Raw genomic sequence first — 25,439 nt, 5'->3', positions numbered from 1 at the left:
CCCTCTTCCCTTCCAAGATGGCTGAAGCTCTAGTACACCCGGTGACCGGAGGATGTGGTTTTGTTGGGAAGCACATTGTGGAGCTGCTCTACAAGCCGGACTATGTTAGTGAAGTCAGAGTCTTTGATGCCGTGGCAAGCGACGAAGTGAAGAAGTTTGCCACAGGTAAGGAAACAACATACTAGCAATAGCCTCTCTTCCTTCCAAGGAAGCAGTTGTTCCATTTACAGCAATACTTTGGTGCTGCGCATAGCATAAGATACCATAGCATAGCATAAAAACCGGAACAGAATAGACCAGTAGCTCTCAACCTTTCCAGACGACTGTAACCCTTTCAGGAGTCTGATTTGTCTTGCGTATCTCCCACGTTTCACCTCATTTAAAAATTACTGGCTTACAAAGTCAGACATAAAAATACAAAAGTGTCACAGCACTGAAAAATTGCTTACTTTCTCATTTTTACCATTGATTTACTTTATAATTCTATCGGAATCTAAATATTGTACTTACATTTCAGTATATAAAGCAATATAAACAAGTCATTGTCTGCATGAAAGTTTAGTTTGTACTGACTTTGCTAGAGCTTTTATGTAGCCTGTTGTAAAACTAGACAAGTATCTAGATGAGTTGATGTACCTTCTGGAAGACCTCTGCATACCCCCAGAGGGTATATGTACCCTGCTTGAGAACCACTGGAGTAGACAACAAATAGTAACTTCCAGCTAAGAAAAGGTTAGCACAGGACCAAAGCTATACTAAAGAATGGACCTGTTTTGACTTATCTACTAAGTATGCTGCCTAGGACACCAAAAGAGTCCTGGTTCAAGTGTCAGTTCTGATGATATGTAAGATGTGCACCCAGGGAGCCCAGCCACGTGATGGAGGACACACATAACTGGTTAAGTCTGCTGTAATGGTCTGGTTACCAGGTGGAACACACAACAGCAAGGTAAACCCATCCTGTCAAACAGCTCCTTCCCATGCAAGGTTCTACCCCTCAGTACAAAAATGGGGAGGACACGCAGACAATTGAATAAGTGAATGAAATATTTGGAAGGAGCCTTCTATCAGCGTCATCCTGTGCTCTGCCTGAGAAACTAGAAATGCCCTTTAGTGAACAGGTGTATAATTAAACTAATCCACCCTCAGCATTGGTGCATAGCTGTCTTTTCTGTTTAACCAGAATTTATTACACTATGGCGTATTGGGAAAACATCACCTTTTACTGGAGTCAAATATACATCCATGCAGAGCAATATGTCCAGCGCACAGTGCTCTGTATCAGTCTGTATTGGGTGTAACCTGGACAGCCTCTGAGCATGCTCCACTCGCTCTGAGCTCACTAAGAGTTGAGTGTGTTTGCTTATCACCTAGCAGGATCAGGCCCTTTATTAACTTGTATAATTTTGGTTGGAAGCTGAGGTTTTGGGAGGGAGGGAGGAGATGCTTCTTGTTGATTAAACTGGATGCTCTGAGCATTCATTTGCTCAGCACAAGAGGAGATTTCAGGGGGTACTCAAGGAAAGGATAACACTGCATGGCTAACGGGTGCTGGAGTTTATTAGTAGTAGCATGTGTGCATCTGCTGGCTGAAATGACTGCAGTGAAACAGGGTTAGTGGGAGTACAATGCAAATCCCCATGGAAGGTGGGCAGGGCCTATCTACACTAAAAATTTAGGTTGACATAGCTACAGTTCAGAGATGTGAAAAAAACGACACCCCTGAACACAGTAGCTACGCTGGCCTAACCCCTGGCGTAGATGCAACTAGGTCAATGGAAGAATGTGCTCGGCGACCTAGCTACCATCATTCAGGGAGGTAGAGTTCCTACAGCAAAGGAAAAAACCCCTTCTGGGGCTGTACACTAAGGGGTGACAATGCATCACTCTGGCACCCTTCTGTAGTAGCCACGCTGTGCATCTGGCCTAAGGCTGTCAGAGAATAGGAATCCATGGAGTTACACTTTGGCCTGAACTTGGGCCCTTTTGTTTCAGACCAGATTGTCAGCTGTCACTAGTAAGTAACCCAAGTTGCTTTCATTGTCAGATATCCCCTCCAGGCACTGAGATCTGGTTCAGGTGATTCCTACATTATGTGGCAGAGTCTGACCAAAACAGAGCAGAGAGACGTAACATGTTTAGAAGTAATTCTGCGGAACTGAGAAAAATAAGTCCCAACAGCCCAGGTTCTCTAGCACAGTTGATTCCTTGTCCCATCCTTTTAGAATTACCTTGCTTGGGGCCTGATCCTGACAGGTGATGAGCACCTGCAAATCTAGTGAAGTCTATGGAATTGTGAGAGTGTTCTGGACCTCTCAGCGTTGGGACATTAGTGTCAAAACCAGCTTAGTTTCCCTGCAGCACTTGCCAACACAAATACCCACCTGTGTTTGCAATGGCAAGAGTGAGAGAATATAGGTGAGATCTGCAGGCTTTAAAGTCCTCATTCCTGAAGCTGTGCTAAACAGAAAGGGAAGGGCAGGGGGGAAGTCCCGCCATTAATTCAATGTATGAGATTTGATCTCACTCCGAGGGGCCAGAGAAGCTGTAAGAGACCATAGCCATCTGAGCATTTCTTTATCAGTCATGCACTGTTTGATTATCAAACACTCTGGCTGCTGCAGTTGCAGGGAAACTGACTTTACTCAATTGCTGAAATATTCATTATGATTAAGTAGGTTACAGCTGAGTTAGTGGGACTCCATAAAGCCTTGGAACTGGATCAAAACAATGGAGGACAGCAGCTCCTTTTCCATAGGATGAGCCATATCTTAATAGAGAGACCATCTCAGGGTCTCCCACCTGTGTGGTCCACTTACCTTCCTAATCTCATAACATCCGTGTGGCAAATAATGTGTAACTCACTGGTGAGTGTGTCTTACAGGCCCCCTCTGCCCCAGACATAGCCTCACTGCAATTGGTAACTGAGAAAAATAATGAGGGGAGGGTTCAATGTTTTCTTAGCTTCCTTTAAGACAAGTTAACAGCTTGAAATAAGCGGAGTGCCATCGTTCTGTGGGCCTGTAAAAAGTGCCGCGGGGAGGACCAGCAATCCACAGACTATCGCTTGGGAACTAGAAGACAATGCCCTTCACTCTGGTTTCCTCCAGGCTGACGTTTACTGGAGGGGTGGCATAGGAATACAGTGCATTGGACTAGCCTGTAACTGTAGGTACACAAGGGTTGGGTGTGTGTATAAGGAACTCCCCTACTGAACCTGTGCCCGGGGGCCAGGCATAATCCAGCCAAGAGCAGGGGCTCTAGCCTACTAACTGTAATGCCCAGAAAGCTGCTGCCTTGGTCACCAGTCCTAGAAGCTGCCATTCCGCACTCTTGTGAGATAGGTCTATGGTGCCCTCCGAGTCCTCCTATCCCCAAGCTCAGGAGACAGCTCCTTTCCATGCCAAATCAACCCGGTTAACCCCTTTCACTCATGTTAGAGGAAGTCCAGGAAATACAGGGAGCCAACCTCTTGACAGCAGAGGAGAATGGGCTTAACCCCCTGACCACCACAACACCCTCGTGAAGTAAGTAAATAACTAGGAGCAGCTACAGAAGTAGGCAGGTGCAGCATAGCTGGGCCAAGGAGAAGGGAGAGTCAAGAAGTCAGCCCAGGCCTTATGGAAAAAACCTTATGGAATGTCATGGGCAAGGAGAACTTCCCTAGAACATATAAAAACCAACCTATCATTCTCTATTGTATCTATATTCGTATAGCAATTTGTATAGAACCCGGCTTAATTTCTAGAGGACTCTCTGGACTTCATCCTTGCTAAATTTCCCTAGGGCTTCTGCCGTAGTGAAATTCTGTTCAGCGTCTTATTCTCCCCCATCACCAGCCTCTGAGCACCTTACACATACTGGGCCAATTCTCTGCTCACTTGCATCTCTGCAGCCCTGTTGGCTTCAATCAATTAGTTCAGGTTTGTTCAGCACTGAACTGAGTATGAGTGCTAGGCATTTATAATGACAGACCCTTGCCCCAGTGCAGAATGGGTGTAAACCAGCATAGTTCCATTGGAGGCAAGTGAGTTAGGTAGACTTACACCAGCTGAGTACCTGGGCCTCTGGGTGTAAAAGACAGGGGCTATATTCTGCCCTAATGCGACAGATTCAGTGGAGTGGTAGCAAAGCAAACTGCACTGGGTTTGAGCTTGTCCCATGCAGAACAGGGTTTTATGTGCAGGAAGAGGCTTCTTCATACGTTTTTATTTCTGCATCTGGAGTTAAACATTTTTTCCAGCTACCACTTGTGTGACGGTGATGAAAGGAGACATCTGAGACTACATTCTGCTCCTCTCCGCCATGCGGGGAGTCCATGTGGTTATTCACACAGCTGCTATTGTGGACTACACTGACACTGTACCCTTTCAGGATATGAAAGCTGTCAATGTTACCGGTAAGCGCTTTAAAGCAAGGAATTAAGTACAGACTAATATTTGCACCTCATCTCTGTGCGGAGTCGTATAAGAGACTATGACACACATCCTCTTTGATTTAGTGCTTTTCTGCCTCCTGTAATTCAGAAGCACCACCCAGATGGTGGATTAGAAAAGTAACCTCTTCTTCATAGCAAGAAAGTTTCTCTCTTGGCCCCCTCACCCTAGTTCATACCAGGCAAAGACATTTGCTGCCAATTCTACAAAGACTTTAGATGGGTAATGCCAAATTACATGGAGAAGGACAAAAATCCTGCCCTGGCAAATAAGGCCTGAGCTACACCCACTTTTTACATAACTATGTTGTTTAGGGTTGTGATTTTTTTTAACCAATATATAAACCCCTAGTGCAGATGTAGTTATAGTTTTATGATTATGATTTATTTGTTGTAGTGTAATAGTATTTAGAACCCCATTCAGGGACCAAGACAGCATAGTGCTAGGTCCTGTACAAACAGAGAACAAAAAGATTGTTCCTGTTCCAAGTACCTTACAATCTTCCAAGAATTAGGAAGATAAGGTAATGCAATTCTTTGATGCATAAACAGGGGACTTTTGGGTAGGAGCAGAGAAGTTATTTTACCTCTGTATTTGGAATTAGTGCAATCCACTGTTGGAATATTGTGTCCATTTCTGGACAATTCAAGAAGGATGTTGATAAATTGGAGATGTTTCAGAGAAGAGCCATGAGAATGATTAAAGAATTAGAAAGTTATACTGGTATAAGTAAATTTACACCAGTATAACTGCATCTACACTAGCGTGAGTAGTATCCCTTTAATTATACCAGTCTAGTTAAAGTGGTACAATTGTGTGTGTAGGCAAGGACTTACATACATGCGAGATAGGGAGAAAACACTGAGGACAACCCCTATCTACACACATTTCCTTTCCATCTTAGGTACAAAACTGCTTAAATAAAATTTGTTCATTAATGGAGTGAATAAGCACAGGTTCTAAAAAATAATGAAATCCCCATTGTAGCAAGAATTTCTAATGCACTTCAGGCTGCTAGCTGATAAAATAGTTAACTACGATGATCTATATATCTTTCTTCCTTCTTGGTTAATGCTTAAGGCTCCTGTGATTTACTGATGCATTCAAGGGCAACATCTGAATTCCATTTCTCTATTTTGTTGTTTTCAAGACCGATGCTTTAAAAAAAATAAAAAGTGCCTGAGTGCAGGTAATATTCAGAGAGAACCCTCAGGGCTCTGTCTTCTAATGGCTTTTTGAGATCCTCTCTTCATTGTCTGCTTGAAATCAGCAAGGTCATTGGAGAACTTTCCAAATCAACAGAGAAGGCCAATGAGACCAGCTCAAAGAAATCAGTATGGGCCAAGATTTTCGGAAGTGACTAGTGATTGGGACTCCCTCTCATTTTGGGGGAGTTCAGTTTGACCCTTAAAAGTTTCCTCATTTTCAGGTGGTTGCAGCTCAGCACCTCAGTATAAATCTAAATGGAGCCTGATTTTTCAGTCTGAAGCCAAAGAATGCCCATCCCGAATAAGCAAGCAAGCAAGCAAACATATATAAACATTAAATTTAAACACACACCGAAGCAGAATCTGCAAGTTCAAGAGCAGAAGCTGAATATCAAAGTAGGGGTATTTTAGGAGTCCAAACTTAAGAGGCACTGAATTTCTTCGACTTCCATTGACTTCAACGGACGTTGGGGGCACTCGGAACCCAGCCATAGTTCTGATGTTGCCATACACGTTTTCCTAGGAGATCTCAAAACTAAAGATCAACACAATGAATGCAACTATCCCATCCCGAAGTGCCATCAAATCATAACAAATGCCACATCTTCAAAATTTTGTCAGAGCTGGCATAGGTATTGTCCCCTGAGAAAACAGGCCTGCCACAATAGGTTGCAAGTAGATTGTAGGCAGTGGCTGTGGGAGTGAATAGAAAAGAAGCTATCCCCATTTTAATTATTTTTTGGCCATTTCTTGTAACAAATGAAAACAAATTGCACAAACTGCTCTTCCCAGGGGCTGAGAGCAAAGACCCTTTTCTCTCTCTTCACCCTTTGTGACAGCAGACTCCAAGCACAGTCTGAATCATTTCAAGCTAACTACAAGCCCAGATCTGACCATCCTTGCCCATGCTACTTAGGCCCTTACCTCCATTGTGTAGGGATTGTCCCTGGAGTAGGGCAATGCTCAGTGAGAGACAGGGTGGCAAAATTTGGCCCTGTGTTTGGACCAGTGGAATAAAATATTAGTGTTATTTATTTTTTGAATGCATAGTGCTCAGGACTCTTTGCATCAGGGCTAAAACCATGGTAGAGTTGCCACCTCTGAGGTATAAAAAACCCGAGGACTTCAGGATGATCCTGAGCCCATAAAACTTGACAGCTAGCAGGGTGTACTGAGCATCCTGACAGATTTCCTGGAATAGCTACCTCCCCTGGACAGGTGGCAACTGTGGCTATTTTTTACCCACATTGGCAGTGTACACAAAGCCAGCCATGGTTTATATTCAGTGTGGGTTTGCAAAGTACCAAGATGATGGACACACAATTTTAAACAGTCTCTAATGAGAAGGTTTTTACTCTGTCCAGATATCTGCAAACCTTCCGAGGCTGCTGTTTGATGGTAAATTTTGAGCTTCCACTATTTTCCACACTGTTAGTAGCCACATGAGTCAAGCCACGTTCAATTTTCAAGTGTGGCCACCCGTCCCATATCTGGTAAACCAGCCAAGACGGAGTGATCCTAGCTGAATATATCTGAGTGATCCTAGCTGAATATATCTGAGTGTGGTGAACTTGTGGCTTTGCAATGAAGTCCACCCATCGGAAAACAGACTTCGTTCAAATCCAAACCTTGATCCTGCAAAGCTAATTTTGCTATTACATCAGAGGCCAAACTGATACAAGTTATTCATTATTTTTCATTCCTGACATGCTCCCCAGGTACTGAAAATGTGCTGGAGGCCTGCGGCACCCTGAGCATCCCATATGTTGTCTATACCAGCTCCATTGCTGCTGTGGGGCCCAACACGCTACAAGAACCCAGGCTCAGGTGAGCCTTAGCAGATGTGTTGTATCGGTCTGGTTTCTCAGATAACTGAGAGGAGAACTTTGGAGCTGGAGCCAGCATGGGGATTTTTGCTGGGACACAAAAGGGTAAGGTGATTTTCCCTTCATAGTGATTCCCTTTTGTGCAGGTCCTTCCCTGCTACCATTTGCCTTGAGCAATTACAGCCTCAAACATGGCCTAAATGTGAACACTGGTGGATAAAACCCCTGGATAAAAAGTTCCCCAAGTGGCATTTAACCTAGCTACATATGGCCTATGTATCAGTCAGATTGTCTGCCCTTCCCATTGGCCACCTATCCCTGGCCTTGAGGCTCTGTTCCCCTATGCCCCATTTTCAGAAGTGACCGGCACTTAAGGTTCCACTGACTTTCAACAAAACTTAGGCTCAAAATTTTCAAAAGTGCCCAAGTGACTTCGGAGCTCACGTCCCATTCATTGCCTTTCGATAGGGCTTAGGTGCTTTTGAAAATGTTACCCCAAATCTTCTCTAAGAGTGGCGGCCCAGTGGCATGTAACTATGCCCCAAATGGAACAGAGCAACCGTCAATCTAGTCTGGTGTCCTCAGCACTTGAAACATTGCCTCAAACAAACACACAACCTCTTCCCCCACCCAGAACAGCAGCCAGAGACCCTAATTAATTTAACTTAATGCCTTCTGGTTCATGTACCATGAGGCAGGGCAAATAGAAAACAATTCTGAAAACATGGGCCCAATTCTCTGGTCGCTGGTGAAAATCCAGAGTAAGTTGGTGGAAGCAAGTCAGTGTAAAGCAAGAGAAGAACAAAGCCCATGATTTGAAAATGCACCAGTTGCCTCTTAATGGAGCCCAGCTGGGAGGACTGGAAAGCTGCATAATACGGCCATGTTCGCCACACTGAAAATACATCTGTGTTTCTCTCTTGCAGTTCATGCTCTGGCCCTTCTTTCCTCTCCTCTGCCCCCCCCGCCCCACCCATCATTCACTGTGTAATTATATTCAACTCACTTTTACATGCTGGTGCATTGACACAGACGAAGTGTGATTAGTCTCTGGACAGGGCGCTGGGTGCTGGGATAATGCGAACACCTCAGCATCCGACAATAATAGAAAATGCCGCCGTCAGTCTCAATCCCTCTGAGGCAGCTACTGCTGAGATAGCTTCTGACAATGCCGCTCCAGTCTCATTAGTGTTCACTTATCTGTGATCACTTTGAAAAGCAAGAGCATTACGCTGAGCTCTTTGTTGCTGGCAAGCTATAAAGGGGGATGAGAACTCAGAAGAGCACACTGCAGCCCAAGAATCACGTGCATGTTACCCTTTGCAGAGCGGTTTCTTTTAAAGAGAAAAAAGATTTGCAGATACAAAAAGAAAGTCATTAAAACCAAAACTTCTAGATAAACCCCCTAATTGTCTTGGGCCTCCAGAGGCTCCTAAGGGTGGGATGAACCATGTACCACAAATCTTTTGTTTAGTGTGTTTTCTAGTTTATTTTTTCCATGTATCACCCATACCATAGACAGAGAGTGTGGAGGATGGTCTTGTGATAAAACCTCAGGGGCAGGGCATGAGGAGAGTTGAGTTTTATTCCTGACTCTTAGTGTTTATTTGTATTACTGCAGTGTCTAGCAGTCCCAGTTGAGATCAGGGCCCCATTGCGCTAGACACTGTACTAGCAAATAGAGAAAGGGTGGGAGAAAGGAAGTATTACTACCTCCATTTTACAGGTGGAGATCCAAGGTGCAAAAAGATCAAGTAACTTGCCCCAGTGTCACGCAAGGCATCTGTGGCAGAGCTAGGAACTGAATCCAGATCTCCGAAGGCCCAGTCCAGTGACTTAATCAGGTCATCCTTCCTATGGCTCCACCAGAGATTTAGCAAAAGAACTTGTGGCAAGTCCTTAACCTCTGGGCCTCACTTGCCCCATCTGTGAATGGGGGAGAACAATACTGTACCGCAGTGGGATGTGGTGATACTTCACTCATTATTAGGCTAATGTGCTTTGAGATATCTAGACACTATTATTAGAGCCCACTCTTAATTTGCAGCATTTGTTTGTTAGCCTGAAGTGTTGGAAGTCACTTCCCCCTACCACTCAGGCAACGCCTGAGTTTATTGCATTTTAGGCCACAGAGAAGGTCTTGTCTCCTCTTTTGTGGTTACCTGCCCAGGGTGGGAGGGAGGGAGGTGGCTGAGGTGTAATTTGTGTCTTTAGAAGGGAGGAGGGCTGACTTTTGGGTTTTATTTGCATTTCTAAAGTATGCTGCCCTATGTTAAATGTTGTACATCTTCCCAGAGATTCTGTTCCCTTCTCACTGATTCTGTGGACAGTTTGGACCGTGGCATAAATTGGAACAGCCTGTAAAAGGAGCTTCTAAAAGCCTGCAGCTGATTAACTCTGCCCATACCTTCTAGCTGGAGAAAGAGAGAGGCCACCCTGAGTCTGCATTTTAGGTCTCAGAGGCTTTTGGGCACTATTCTTGACATCATGGGCTACAGAACTGGATTACTGAGAAACCTGATAAGGGCTCAATTCTGCAAGGTGCTGAGCATCCTCCTCACCTATTGAACTCAGTGGGAGTGGAGAACACTCGGTACTGGACAGGATCAAGTTCTAGAGGTCAGATTTTCAGAAGAGCACTCAGATATTCAATTGCTTCAGCATGCATAATTGGATTCATGTTTCAAATTACTCAGTTCTCATTTAGGTACCTAAAAGAGAGAGGCCAGATATTTAAAAGAGGTCATCCACTTTGCTGAGTTCTTTTGAAAATATGGTGCAGCTCTCTGTGCTGAGTCCTCTGAAAGTTCTGCCTGAAGTACATAGAACAGACTTATGAAAACAAAATGGCAAGTTATTTTCTATTCTTGAATTTGGAGGGAAAGTTCCTTTCTAACAGTGGAAAATGGTCATTTTAATCTGGAAATGTGGATAAACCCCATTGTAATTAACGCCACTTAATACAAAATGCCTTTGTGTTCACTGCTTTGGACACATGCTATTGTACAATTTCCCTCATAAAACCCTTGATTTTATGAAAGTATGGGATGGAGAACTTCATAAAAATGGAAGTTTACCTGTATTTTCAAAGCAAAAGTGTTTTGATCTTGAACAGATACATAGTGTAACAAACTGCATGGAACTTGGAGGGAGGAGGAGAGATTACAGGAGGGACACCAGAAAGTCAATCCGTGTGCACATGGCTAGAATGTTAGCTGCAGTTGCAGCATCTTCCTTAAATAGTGCTCTGTTTTACATTTTACTAGCCTGGAGTTCTTTCAGCAGCCAGTATACAAAACACATAGGTCACATGGTATTGTTTCTGTCCCCTGATTGGATGAGTGTTCCATTTAAAATCACATTTCTGGAGCAAATACTTGATGGTTATGAATCTCATTTACAATGCATATGTAAATTGCTGCGTTATAGCTCTCCTTCTGTGTCCAATCTGCAGAGCATATGAGTTTGTTAGAGATAGCCAGCCTTAAACCTCTAGCAGCTTAAGCTTTTCATTCCAGAAGTCCCTAATTCAATCCTCACTGTGTTGAGCAAAAGGGTGGTTGCCATCCATAAACATCAATATCTGCTTAGCATCCACTGGCTCAGAGAACATTCTTGCCAGCAAACCCGTCTGCTAGACTATCCATGGAGGGTGGAATTCATTCCTGTGCACGGGAGCAGTGCAAGACTTAAGGCTTTTAGAGGACTGGAGCCATGCAAAGATCGTGTGCAGGCACTCTCTCAGGGGTGCGGGGGAGGAGTTGGGGTGGGGATGGGGGGGGTGACTTTCACTCTGACAGCAAAAAACAAAAGGGAATTAATTAAAAACGTGAAGAAAAAGTTTCACTGACATTTTTTGCAGCATTTGCCCACTGCTAATGGGGACATAGGAAGAACAAAAGCCTAGCTTCCCAGTAATCACAGGAAATACAGTGTGTGTCCATATACACCTGATCCTAATGGATGATCACTGCTCAGTGCTTCAGAGGAAAGCAGATTTTCCCTGCTCCCCCATCTCTCAAGATTTCCCCCTGCTAAAATTCCTTCCAGATGCCACACTGAGCTAGAACCTTCATTGTTAGTATCTATGGTTTATTCACTAACTAAGCCCGGTGATTTTGGGCAAAACTCCAGGGTTCTGTCAGGAGGCATTGTCTCTGTCATTGCTTGCTCTGTCCTCCCTTTCTGTATCTGATTATTTCCAGGGCCTGTGTTGCTGATTATTCTATAGCTCTTCCATCCGCCCAAGCTGTGGCCCTCCCCCACCTTCACTCAGTAGTAAGTTAAGATCCACAGCTAGCCTGGGGCATGTGCTGCTCCTTTTAAAACAGCAGCAAACTGCTCCCAGCACTGCATCCATCTGGGCCTGCTCCCTGCAATGACAGAAAGGCCCTGGTGATAGCCAGATAACTGGAACGCCTTTGTTTTCCTCCTAAGAACAGGATTTGCCCATGGTAAGTAAAGAGTAACTGCAATATAAACCAACTAGTATTAACACTTCCATGAGATCACCTAACAACATACACATCCCTTTTATGTGTCTACTATGCTTTCAAATGCCTCACAAGTATAATTAACAGTAACAGAAAATTTAACAACGGCTTTTTCTAACATATGCCATGTAATGGGCCTGTCTCTCTCTTTTAGCAAGCCCAGCTCACCTTTTGCTTTTATTCTTTCTGCCCTTCATTTTCCTGTGCCATATTCAGCCATTTGTGGGTTGCTAGAAAGCCAAGTCTATTGTTTTCTGATGTGCCTTCTTCTCCTCAAATATTATTTGCTTCATTCGTTTTGTGTCATGTGGCAATGAGTTACACAGGTTAATTAGACATAGGCAAACCCCAACAAAACAAACAAACAAAAAAAGAACCACCAGCAATAATACAGTCCATTCAGTAAATTCTGTAGTGTTGACAACAGCTCATACTCTGGGCTGTTGAGGCCTTTCGGCTTTCCCAGTACTTATAAAGGACCTCATTCTCCCAGACTACAGGCAGTTATAAAGTCCCAAGACGTGTAATTCACAGCCAAAGGTGAGACGTTGCCTAGCAGCTTTGTGGCAGTTTCTTGTGAGAATCCTGATCACTTTCCGCTTCTTTTCATTTATCTCAGAGGAACAGAAAACACCAAGTACGGTGGGGAAGTGGAACTGCCTTCTGGGAAGACTAAGGCCATGGCACAGATATTAGTACTTGAAGCCAATGGAAAAAAGGTACAAAAGTCAGACAGCAAACTCAATACCATAACAGGATTTACGGAAGGAGAGAGCCCATGATTCTCTTAACACAGTCTTGCTACTCATAGTTGACCAACTATAAACAGCTGCAGATTTCACATATAAAAGCCTTAAACTGATTTATGCTGGGTGTTCCCACAGCATCATAAAGTAGACCGTAATGCTCCAAGGCCCTGATTTGGCAAAGCATTTTAAGCATATGCTTAAATTCCATTGTAGTGAAAGTCACTTACAACTCTTAAAAACTTACATTTGGTCTGTGTTAAATTATGGCTGTGAAACACGGACATTCAAGCAATCAATGGCAAAGAAACGACAATCCTTCGAATTATGGTGTGTTGGAAGAATTCTGAAAATATCATGGATAGACCGCGCAACCAGTGAAAGAGTATTAGAGATAACTGGAACTCAGAAAATGCTAGTTAAAGATCTTATGAAGAGAGAGATCTGATTTATAAGGGCATATTTTAAGAGGTTCAATGGGTGATGCATGTTTATGGGCACTGGAAGGGAAAGTTGATGGCAGAAGAACACTACACAGAAAAAGGTCTTGGATAGACAATGTGGCATCCTGGATGGATCAACAGGACTATTTATTCACAAAGAAATAAGCAGAGGATTGTATAGAATGGGCTCCTATGGTTGCAAACCTCCAGTAATAGAGATGCCTCATAGAAATAGAATACTACTTAAGCACGGGCTTAAGTAGTTTGCTGAATCAGGGTCCAAGCGACCACATTTACCTTAATATCCTGCCTAAGTGGATATTCAAAAAAGCCTAAGTGAGATAGGAGCCCAATTCCCAATTTCAAAAGGGATTCAGGATATCTCCACACTGCACAACATGCCTGAGCTCTGACTCAGGTTTGAGCCCAAACCCCTCTTCTGTCCACACACAAACCAGTCTGACTCGCGTCAGCAAGTATTCAGGACCCAGGTCTTCAGACCCCGCTAGGAAGGACACAGCTCAAGTCACAGACCCAAGTCAGAAGGTCCGCGCAGGGCAGTGTGGATGCAGTAGCCTGACTAAGAGACTCAAGTCCAGCAATTGTAAACTCAGGCTTACAATGCACTGTGTATGCTCAAACTCAGGCTTGAAAACACAAGAGTCCACAAGCCGGACTCCCACAGACCTGGGCTTAGTGTGTGGTGTAGACATACCCGTAGGCACTTAAGAACATTTCAGTGGAATTTAAGCACCCTGGTACTTCTGAAAATCCCTCTAGGAAGCATCCTTGGGCACCTGAATACCTTTGAAAATCTGGCCCTAAGTGCACAAAAGTGCCAAAGCAGTTTAGTATTTCCACAAGTCCTGCTTTTTATTTAACACACACAAAAATACTATGGAAGATCTCATCTATGGATCCAGAGCCTGCTAACATTGTATAGACCTGAAGAAGAGCTCTGTGTAAACATGAAAGCTTGCCTCTCTCACCCACGGAAGTTGGTCCAATAAAAGATATTATGTGACTCATCTTTTCTCTCAAACATTCTGTGTTGATTTTACAGCTAAGTAATGATGGCAAACTTGCAACGTGCATCATCTGCCAAATACAGTTTATGGAGAGAAGAACCTGGTTCTAAAGGACTTATATACCTTTGCCAAAGCAAAAGCGGGTGTGTTGGACTACATGGATCCTGAAGATACAGAGCGTAATTGCATATACGTAGGCGAATATGTTTTTTTTTATTCTTTTACATACGTTTTTACCAGATGATTTCAACAGGGTCAATCTGCGTTTTAGCCAGGGAACTTTTATACACCATGGATAATGTTCTGAGTGTGAGCAAGCAGTATAAAGAATCAACACAGAAATAATTTTTAAAATTTTAAATAGGGCTGGTTGGGAAAAAGAAATTAAAGGTTTTCTGGGGAAAAAAATCCAAAAACTTCTTTTGTTTTAATTTTTTGTACAGAATTTTACTTCTCCCTCCCCCTCAACAAAATGAAAAATCATTTAGAAAATGGAAAAAAATTCCAGTAGGAAAAAAAAAAGGTGGGGGGGGAAGAGAACTATTTTTTCTTCTGGTGGGGAGGCAGGAAGGGAAATATTTCAGGAGGGGGGAAAAGAAAAACCTCCAGAATATGAAAACTTATCGGTTTTCAAAACAAAATTTCATCTCAAACAAAATATTTCAAACAAAATGAAAACTTTTGTTTAGTTTGAAAAGCCAAGCCCCCCCCCTCCTTTTTTTTTAAACCCTGCTTTTAGAGGGGGTGGGGGAGTCCAACCAGTTCCATTTGTAAAGTTTGGAAAATACACCTTGTGGAAGGAAGAGACCAATAGAATTCAATAGGGATTAAGCCAACAGGATTCTCTGGAAATTTAAGAGGATTTTCTAGAAAAGCCTATAGAATTTAATAGAGAAGAGATACTTTGTATTGGTATGTTGAACCACACTAGAGCAGGGATATCATTCTCCAGTAAATCTTCCAGATTTTTAGAGTAGATTATCTCTATGGAGCCCTCTTATAGGCCTATAAGAATTTTTTCCCATAAGGATGGAATTACAGTGGTTTGAAACTACTGTTAGTGGAGAATCAGGCCAAATAGGTTAAATGACTTGTCCAAAGACATACAGCAAAGCCAGGAATAAAATCCCAGAGTCCTGATTCTTACTCATCTGGCTCTGACTATGAAATGTTGCCCCTTCATTTCCCATAAACCAATGTCACAACGGACACTAGCTGGCCATCTCAAAAGGGGGACCAGAGATTGAATGGACCTCGGAAATTTCGGGTAACTACCAGGTCCCTCCAGAATAAGATTGAGTGACAAAGGTGAGGCAATATGGAAAAAGATGCTCTACCTACGAAACATGCAGATGTGGGGCATGAATTCAATCTAGTGTAGAAAACTCTTGTAATAAATGGACCAAACTTGCTCATCCTCCATTCCTACTGTCCCTTCTCCTTCTCCAGGGAATGTTGCATTGGTGCTTCTGCTCGCAGCCTGGAACCTGCAGCTGAAACCAGACTTACTGGTTGGCAGGTGTATTATTCCTATGATGACACTCCAATAAGGAAATGCTTTTCGTGAGATATCAGCTGTTGTTGGCGATGGACCCATCAATAAGGCTGGGCTCACATATACCTTACTGGAAGCTATGGTTACTAATATACTTTTATAGGATAGTAAAGATCCTTTTGTACCCCTTTTGGAAACCGCAGCCCTTCCTAAACTTGCCTCTGCTGAATACACTAATCACCATCTTCTCCTATGAGACCGACAAAGCCTTCAGGCATTTCGGGTACACCCCCCTCTACAGCTGGGGAGAGAGCAGACACAGAACTGCAGAGTGGTTAAAATCAGCTACAAAGAACTCGGGATCCCAGTAGCACCATGGGAAGGAGACCTAGGTGGCACTTTTAACATAAAGAGAGCTTATCCCAGTCAGTGAATTCCACCTGAATTTGGTCATGTGCATAACTTTCCCACTGGGAATCAGGCAGAGACCATCAACTCATTACACCTAGACTAAGAGAGCAAGGACTTCCAGGTACTGTTATGTATCACAACTCCCCTGAGTCATAATTGTAACATTCATTTTCCACTTGCAGCAGCAGACATACGGGGCTATGTCCCACAGCCCTGATCCACTTCAGCAGCCCCCACTGGCTTCATAGCGTTTCATCAGAGCAAGGAACGCAGGGTCAGATTTGTGAGGCTGAATTGAATCTTTGTACAAAATTATTTTTGGTAACCAATTTAATTCCACATCCTGAATGACATACACCCTTTTCAACAGCAGGGCTGGCGCTTTTAAAGTGATCTCGAACAGCTCTTCAGTCAGTGGACTGTCTTTATTTCCACTTACACACTCAAGATGTCTTTAATGGATAATTCTTAGAGGGATGAGGAGAACTCAGGAAATCCTTCTCAATGTTAGGGTTTTATATAGATATAGGTTTTCATCACTATCTTTAGAAGCAGCCTTTACATCTACTTTTTCCCAAGATCCTCCTGCCACTCCTAGCTTGTATAACATAGTATTTTTTTTAAAACGCTAACATCGTAATATACATACAAAATTCCTTACAATATCTCTTGGTGACAATTTGTCAGTTTAGTTATATTCTAATTTATACGGTTTGATAATTGATGTCAGAACTTATTGTGTTAGATGCATTTTGCAACTTGAATAAAAATTACACTAAGTCTGATTCTCATTTGCACAGAGATTATTCTTCACTGCTCTGGCAGTATAAAACCACCTTAAAGTGGTGCAAGTGTAATTTAGTCCCACATTAAGGCCCCTTTCCACTGCCAGAGTGGTGTAAATGAGAATTGGGACCTAAGGTTCTGACTTACATTAAATAAAGCCCTTAAATTCTGAGTTTGGAGGAGAGGGGGTCATTTTAACCCATCTCATTGTGCTGGGCTATGCATTACATATAGTAAAATAACATGATATAGCTCAGAAATTTCTGCAATAACTGGGGTACACAAAGAGCAGGCAGACACATGACATTTAGAGTTGAAACTGGATCTCTGTTGTGTTTTATGTTGGCTTATCAAGCCTTCAACATATTTTGTATTTTAGCTGAGTGAACAGCAGTAAATTTTCCACAAATACTGCTTTAAAGTATAAATTAATTTCTATTAGCATTTGTCTACTTCATGACACTTCTGTGGTCTGTGCATGTTCAAGCTTTACTTTAGTGCAAGCATTCATAAAAGGTTAATTTTAATTTTAAATGCTCAAATATTCACAAAAAGCAATTTTTGTTGGTGCACTATATTTGTTCATAATATTCAAATTCACTTTTGTTTAGTTACATTAGTCATCCAATCAGGAAACAGAAACAATAGTATGTGACTCGATTAAATCAATTTAGCACGAATTTCCTCAATCAACTCTTTGAAAAATGATCTGCCTAACCAGAATTGTTTGCTAAAGAAACATGTAAAGAATTTCACACAACAAATATGTTTGGAGAAATTTGCAATCTGTTTGCACAATATGCAAAGGTGAAATTAATTGAATAAATTATCGGTTGCAGATTTTTTTCGCTCAGCTCTACTGTGTCTATAGCGTCTTTCATTTCATTAGTTACTCTTTTTGCAGCTCTTTGGATTTTTTAATTTGGTACGTGGCAGCTTGCTAGGATTTTCACAAAGAAAAAAAATATTAGTTGTTGGAACATCTCCAGGTTCTAGCTAATATTGACCAGCATTGGTTTTTAAAACTGGAAATGCTTGATGTTATGTTGTTTGAAGAGCCACTGGGTGGAGCTACAAGTCCAGTTGTAGGACAGTTTCTCTTCTGATTTAAATGGGTGGTAACAACTTTTGCTTTAACTGCCTTCTAAAGGCACTGAAGTCTTCCCTTGCTGGTCAGGCTGATGAACTGGTTTATGTTCCATTTAGATTTTTAAGAGTTTTCGCCCTTAGCATTCTGAATTTTTTGGAATCAGTAAATTAACTAAGTGTTTCTATAGGCTGTCTGGATGTAGCAACCCCCTCATTTTCTTATATTGATTTGCTCAAAGCCATCAAAAGAGAGTTGAAAACCCAAATTCCTTTAAAAATCAATGGGAATTGGGCATTCAAATCCCATTGGCAGCTTTGAAGATCTCAGCCTGGGTGCATATGCTTATGCTTTCAGTTGCACCAAACAGCCTTTGATACAGTTCACAGTGGGATTTTGAGCTGTGTAAAGATGCTACTTGGAGAAAATGGAGTTGCTTTTGTCAAGCCGCATTCTCTTATCACAGAGTGGGAAACTGGGTAATTGTGCATCTGCTTCATGGTTTCCCTGATGCAAAGATCCACATGGTGCTTTTCTGGCTCGCCTCCTGCTCAACATGCAGGCAAGGCCATTAGGAAGATAGTGAGATGATCTGGGATATGGGTGATGACATGCAGCACCACAGACCAGGTTTTCAAAGGTATTTAGGTGCCTAAAGATGCAGATAGGGGCCGAGTAGGGTTTTCTAAAGTTCCTAAACAGGTTAGGTGCCCAACTCCTGACGAGGACAAGTCACTGATCCAGATCACCTTATAAACTGGGCACAAACAAAATGTGTGTTTCTATATGGCTAAATGTAAATGTACACATCTAGGAACAAAGAATATCGACCATCAGGGCCGTATTATCCATTAGACACAATAAGCACAGTGCCTAGGGCCTACGAAACTTTCAGGGCCTACGAAAAAAATTTTATATATAATTTTTTATTTTTATTTAAAAAACTATTTATTAATAGCTTAAAATCAGATTAGTTATTTCGGTCGGGGGGCCTATGAAGGCAAGTGTGCCTAGGGCCTACGAAGGTCTTAAATCGGCCCTGTCGGCCATATTTACATGATGGTGGGGCTCTATCCTAGGAAGCAGTGACTCTGAAAAAGATTTGGGGGTCACGGTGGAACACGAGCTCCCAATGTGATGCTGTGGCCAAAAGAGCTAATGTGATCCTGGGATGCATAAACAGGGGAATCTCAAGTAAGAGCAGAGAGGTTATTTTACCTCTGTATTTAGCACTAGTGCGACTGCTGTTGGAATACTATGTTCAGTTCTGGTGCCCACAATTCAAGGAGGATGTCAATATATTAGAGGGGGTTCAGTGAAAACGATTAAAGGATTAGAAAACCTGCCTTATTGTAGACTCAAAGAGCTCAATCTATTCATCTTAACAAACAGAAGGTTAAGGGGTGACTTGATTACAGTCTCTATCTACATAGGGAACAATTATTTAATAATGGGCTCCTCAGTCTAGCAGAGAAAGGGTATATATATATCATGAGCCAATGGCTGGAAATTGAAGCGAGACAAATTCAGACAGGAAATAAGGCATACATTTTTGACTGACAGAGAAATAACCATTGGAACAACTTACCAAGGGTCGTGGTGGAATCTCCGTCACTGATCATTTTTAAATTGAGATTGGATGTTTTTCGAAAAGACCTGCTATAGGAATTATTTTGGGGGAAGTTCTCTGACCTGTGTTATACAGGAGGTCAGACTAGATGATGATCACAATCATCTCTTCCGGCCCTGGAATCTATGAATTTTATATCCCACCCTTGTACCTTTCTGGCTTTGACAAAAGGGAGTAGAGGATTCCCTTTCTCTGATCATGATATGGGAAAAAAGCACACAGCAAAGTCTCACTGCTGTTTTCCAAAGGGATGAGTAAGCTTCCTTTAGCTGCGCTGCAAGCGATTTGCATTTTGGCTCCTCTGAGTCGATGCTACCGCAGATTTCCTGTTAGATATTTGATTTATCAGATTATAACTTGTTTTCTCTTGGCAATCCTTTAATTCCTTCCCTTCATTGGGCTTCATTGTCTTCTCTTTCCAGGGTCCCAACCCTATTATGGAACACACATTAAAAAAATGTCTGTTTCTACTTCTGGAGAAGAGTCTTTGTGTGTAATTATTCATCCAAAAGATTCAGCAGGTATAACTGCTTCCCCTGGGGGCTCCATTGTATAATTGGATTTCATCCATACAAATTAAATCCTATCTTTACCCCTTAGTTAAGCCAGACAGTAAGTATTTAATGCTAATATCCCTGCCAACTATTGCAGAAAGAAATGAAGAAGAAATATAGAAAACGATGCAAAGTGTTCTCCACCAGAGAAATAAATGGTACAGTACAAAGGTGTGCTGACACAGGGATAGCTGCCATCTTTTTGCCACTGCAGCTGGAAAAGCTACCAACACAAGCCCTTGGGCTCTGTTGCGGAGTTAATTTATCCCTGGCCTTGAAGTCCCATTCGTCTCATTCGCTCTTCCCCGTGCTGTCACTTATACACTGAATACACTTCTCCTACCACTTCACCGAGCTACATGCCTACCCTCATTAAAGTTCCCATGGGAGACAATCTTCTTCTGCGATGCCTATGAGAAGAGATCTGGCAACATTAGTTACTCCCTTCTTAGTTTCCCAGTGCATTCTATTTTTACTAGATGGGTCTTTTTTAGACTGGAAGCCCTTTGGGCAGCAACCATCTCACTTTGTGTCCTGTACGTCAATCCTATTGTTACTGCATCATAAATAATAATAAATAATAAAAGAAAACAGCTCACCACCTCACAACTGGAGTTAAACTGGCCAGTCCAGTACCATGTTTGGAACTGAGTCTCATACTGACAGTATTTAACCCAGGATATACAGGACAACCATTCACAGATATAAAATGCTTTATATACACCTGGCTGCAGTACTCTTCTCAGCCACATCGATAGTCTATTTGAAATGTGGCTTTCATAAAGGTATTGAGAAGAATGACTTATGTGCCTGCATTTGCACATATGATGCCTTCTCATTCTCCAATAGTTTTTGTATTTCTCCCTATTCCCCAAAGAATTTAGGAGTGTGAGTCTCAATGACTTTCAATGGAACATGTGCCCCTTTGAAAGCCGCCCCTTAAAGTAGAGTGGTATCCGAGATGCAAATTTGAATCCAGATGCAGATGTCAAAGTCTACGTGTGTTCAGAGCTGGAGCATTGGTTTGTCTCATTATAGAGATAATCTCTAGGCAAGATTACTCACATGAACGTTCCCATTCGGTGAGCACTTCAATGGTTCCATTGCAGTCAACGGACACATCGAAAGCATTTAACATAGACAGTAACTGGAGGGAAAGCACTTCTATATTAGATATGCATCTTAAAAGAATACTAGAAGAGTTGTAGGAAGAGATACTGTAGTACAACAGTGGTATTTATATGATGCAAATGCACAAAGACACCCATGTTCTGGAAGATAGTCATAGGAAATTTTATATCGATTTCTGGCTGTTTTAGCAGTTAATTGCCATTAATCAATTTAACGTGGAATGCTTCACTATAATTCACAAGTTTTAAGCATTATATGAATAAAATTGCACATATATTTTTGTGATTTTTCATTTAATTGAATCCAAAAGATTTATCTGCTTTGTTATTAATAGATCTTATATGGCCTATAACACTCAATTAACCTGCAGTAACTACTTTGTAAAATGTAAATTAAATGCTTTATTTTTTCCAGGCATACAATGTTAAATCCATTGTAACACTTTATTCTACCAGTAGAGCAAAAATAAAAATCCCAGCCGCAAAGTGACTTTAGGGGGAAATGGATTTGGTGAAAAATTAATGGTGATTTTTCAAAAGTGCTGAGTACTGACCCAACTCTGCTCTGCAAAGACGTCCATGCCAGTTTTACCACTGACTTTAATATGAGCAGAGGTGGACCAATTCTGATGACCTTTGAATATCCCACTCTAAATAGCCACTTTGTAGGGGAGATATGAACAGCCTCACTCCTCTCTGTCCCCACCACAAACACCCAGTCCAGGTTTTAATCTTTACTAATGTGAACTCTACCTGCCTGGCCTACTCATTGCTCACTGGTCCATAATTCACCTGTGAAAGTCATCTACCAACACTTCATTCAGCCACATACAGCCCCTCTTATGCACACTTCCCTGGCTCCCTGCTGCTTCCCAGGTTGAATTCAATCTCCTTGCTCTCCCCTTCAGGTCCCTCCAAGGCTTAGATCTGTGCTGATCTTGTCTCCTTTTACTTCCCACCATGTTCTATTCACTTAACCAAAGTAACTTATCTGAATGGCCCCTTCACGTCTCTTTCCCACACCAGCCTCTACATGTTCATTCATGCTGTGCCATATACCAGGAATGCCCTTCCTTTTCCCCATTTGCTACCACCTTTCTCTCTTTAAATCCCATCCCAAAGCTCCTTTTCAACAAGGAACTTTATAGACGATAAATTACTGACATTTATATAGGTTATACATATAACCCAACCCTACTACCTTCAGTATGCAACTGTCAGGGTGTTGAATTCAATGGGAATGAAGCCAACTTGTCACCTAGTAGGGTCAGGTTTGCAAAAAACGGATTTCAGAAAAAGCAAGTAACTAACCGAAGGTGCAGGGTCATGCTCCCATTGATAGCACCAATGGGAAATTTTGCCATTGACTGGCATGGGGGCAGGATTGGGCCCTGAAAGAGAAGGCATACCTGGTATGCCTCAGCAGCTTGCACAGATTGATTCAAAGGTTAGGAGATGCTCAACAAACACTGTGGTCCTGCCCTATAGCCATGATGCTTACAAGATCTGCCTTGCTCAGAAACAACATCTGGGTACATGCTGCCAATAACCGCTCCAAGCCATCATTGAGCAGGCACACAAAACTCACACACTGTTGCCTTTTCAGACGATTAACCTAATTCACATAGCAAGGTACATTTACACTGCCTGGCACAAACGTGGAGCACCATCCATTGCCTGTGCTGAAGAGAGAAGGATTTCCAAGACAGTTAGGTGCCTCACTCTCATTGAATTACAATGAGGTTTGGCAGTCTCACTCCTTCCGTCTCCTTTGTAAACCCCAGCCATCCAATTTAAGAGAGAGACAGAGCACACAAAGGATAAGACACTGGATCTAGTTTGAAGGTAAGAGAGGAAATGAAGACCATGAGAAGGAGGGTTTAAAGACAGACTTGAAGGAGGAGAAAAGCACAGAGGGAGGCTGCTCCAGACACTGAGAATAGTGTAACAGAAGGCTGAAAGCTAAGAGCAGAAGAGAAATAAAGAGATCTGTAAGGAAAAGAGGGTAGGGAAGAGCATAGGGAGTGGGAGAAAAGTACTTATGAGTGAGGAAGGGGAGAGTGAATACAAAATATACAGGAAGCCAGTGAAAGGACTCGGAGAATGGGGGAAGTAGCTGGAGGGATGGGAGGGGAAGAGAACCATCAGTAGGATTTTTGCCTGGCTGGAGGAGAAAGAATGGCAAGGCAGAAGCACCAGGCAAGAGGAAGTTACTGAAATCAAAGTAAGAGATAGACACCTTGTAGCTCTGGTACAGTGAGCTAAGGGTAGATTTTGGTGCTATTCACAAGAAGTGACAGAATTTAGTGAGAAGTGGGATGTAGAGAGGACAGATGAGTATAACTGGTTGGGAAGAAAAAAAGTGGGGAGACAATATATAGGTATCCTCCTTCATTCTACCAGCAGAGCAAAAATAAAAGATTCCAAGCCACAAAATGACTTCACTGGAAAATGGATTTGGTGAACAATTAAGGGTGTGATTTTTCAAAAGTGCTGAGCACTGACCCAACTCTACTTTCTCTCTTTAGAAGAGACCATTCATTGCCATGCTATGCACTGATGAGACAGGGAAGTTAGATCCCTAGATGCAAAGTATAAACTCATGAAAGAAATGGCAGCTGTTAAGAAGAGACACCCAGACAAGCAAGTTGCTCTCTCTAGCTGGTGAAAGCCATTTGACAATATTGCGAGCAGCGCTGAGCTGGAGGGATTGTGAGTTGAGCAGCTCAAGTCACAGCAATAATTTCCCATGGACAGAAAATACAGGAAACTTCTGTCAAGGGAGACGTCTGAGTTCACAGAAACCATCTGAAATACAACCACCAGATGTCTAAGCACAGATTGCATGATCCAGCAGAGTTCGGAAAGGAAGAAGTATGGGGTGAAACAGAAAGTTAAGCGAGAGGAGGCTAGGAAGAGAGAGGGGTGAGTTGGAGCTTAAAGTTAAACCAATGCAGCTGTGTATATGGACGCTTATAACAATTTAAAAATCAAATTACATCATTTGAGTTTGACCCTGTCAGTGGATGCAACTGTGCATGCAAACCAAGCTGTTATCATGTGGGGTGATCCTAATGAAGACAATTAACTACTGCACGCTGATTATCAGACAGATGAAAGTTACACAACTGCTGCTCTGAAGAGCAAAGCAACGGAGAGGCTGCAGCTGTTTAATAGCTGATATCACAAAATCAAGCCAAAAACCAAAAGGTGACCAGAAGAAAGATTAAGCAACCTTGCACAAACCCTTGTGTTGTGGGACATAAACCCACAGCAGTAACACTACTATTAGAACTGTATGCAGATTAGTGACTCTAGAGCTGCTGTTTCAGTCAAGACACTTGCAAAATACATGAAAATAAGGCTAAATCAGTGCAGGCCCAAGTTACCAGCCCAATTAATAACCTCTTGTAACCTACTTCTAAACCCACCATTCTCCCTAATTACACACAAACCACAAATTCAGGTTAATAAGCTGCACAAGTTTCTTAGTATCCCTGTTAATGTCATTTTCGGTAGCAATGGGATACAGTGGGTAATACGTAAGGCTGGAACTCAGAAGACTGTGCCCCATTCTTGTCTCTGCCACTGAATCACTCTGTAACTTGGGCAAGTTACCCAGCCTTTCTCTGCCTCAGTTACTCCATCTGTAAAATTAGGCGAATGACTTTTACATTCATAGCGTATGAGGGCTTAACTCGCTAAAGTTTAGCTGCTCTGAGACACTCTGCAGAGGTGTGCTATTGAAGCACAAATCATCGTTTCAAGTTTCTCATAGCCTCCATGAATTATGATTTTAACTTAGTTTTTATTAGTTCTTTCTACCACAAAATGTCACCCTTGAGATCTGTAGAAAACTTGGCGGGAGGTGAATCACCTTAAAGCCATACTTCTCCTGATGTGGTTAAATTGAAACCTAAAGCACTCCCCTCCATTTTGAAACAATGTCACATAACCTCATTTCCTCAGCTTAAGAAAAAGCCTTGGATTTTATATGTTGCACTAAAATGTGTCAGCATAGTTAGGTTTATAAACAGTGCTAAATCAAAGCAGGCCTCAGTTCATAGATTATGTGAGCCATGTGAAACACTAGGGAATGATGCAATATAGGAAAAGGAACGAATGGCCTCAGTCTGACGTTTGTGGCAGTATGAGAGAAAAACCTG

At 42.3% G+C, this 25,439-nt stretch overlaps 1 pseudogene; it reads left to right on the top strand.

The window, feature by feature from the left end:
* Window positions 1-17: 17 nt before the first annotated feature.
* Window positions 18-16,067, top strand: LOC137146530 (3 beta-hydroxysteroid dehydrogenase type 7-like; annotated as a pseudogene).
* The last annotated feature ends 9,372 nt before the right edge of the window (window positions 16,068-25,439 follow it).

This window comes from Emydura macquarii, unplaced genomic scaffold (assembly GCF_026122565.2).
Source record: "Emydura macquarii macquarii isolate MOO-44397 ecotype Brisbane River unplaced genomic scaffold, CSIRO-AGI_Emac_v2 contig_450, whole genome shotgun sequence".
NCBI classification, from domain to species: domain Eukaryota; kingdom Metazoa; phylum Chordata; order Testudines; family Chelidae; genus Emydura; species Emydura macquarii.
Note: the sequence above shows the minus strand (reverse complement) of the source record. Positions and strands in the feature narration are given on the sequence as shown.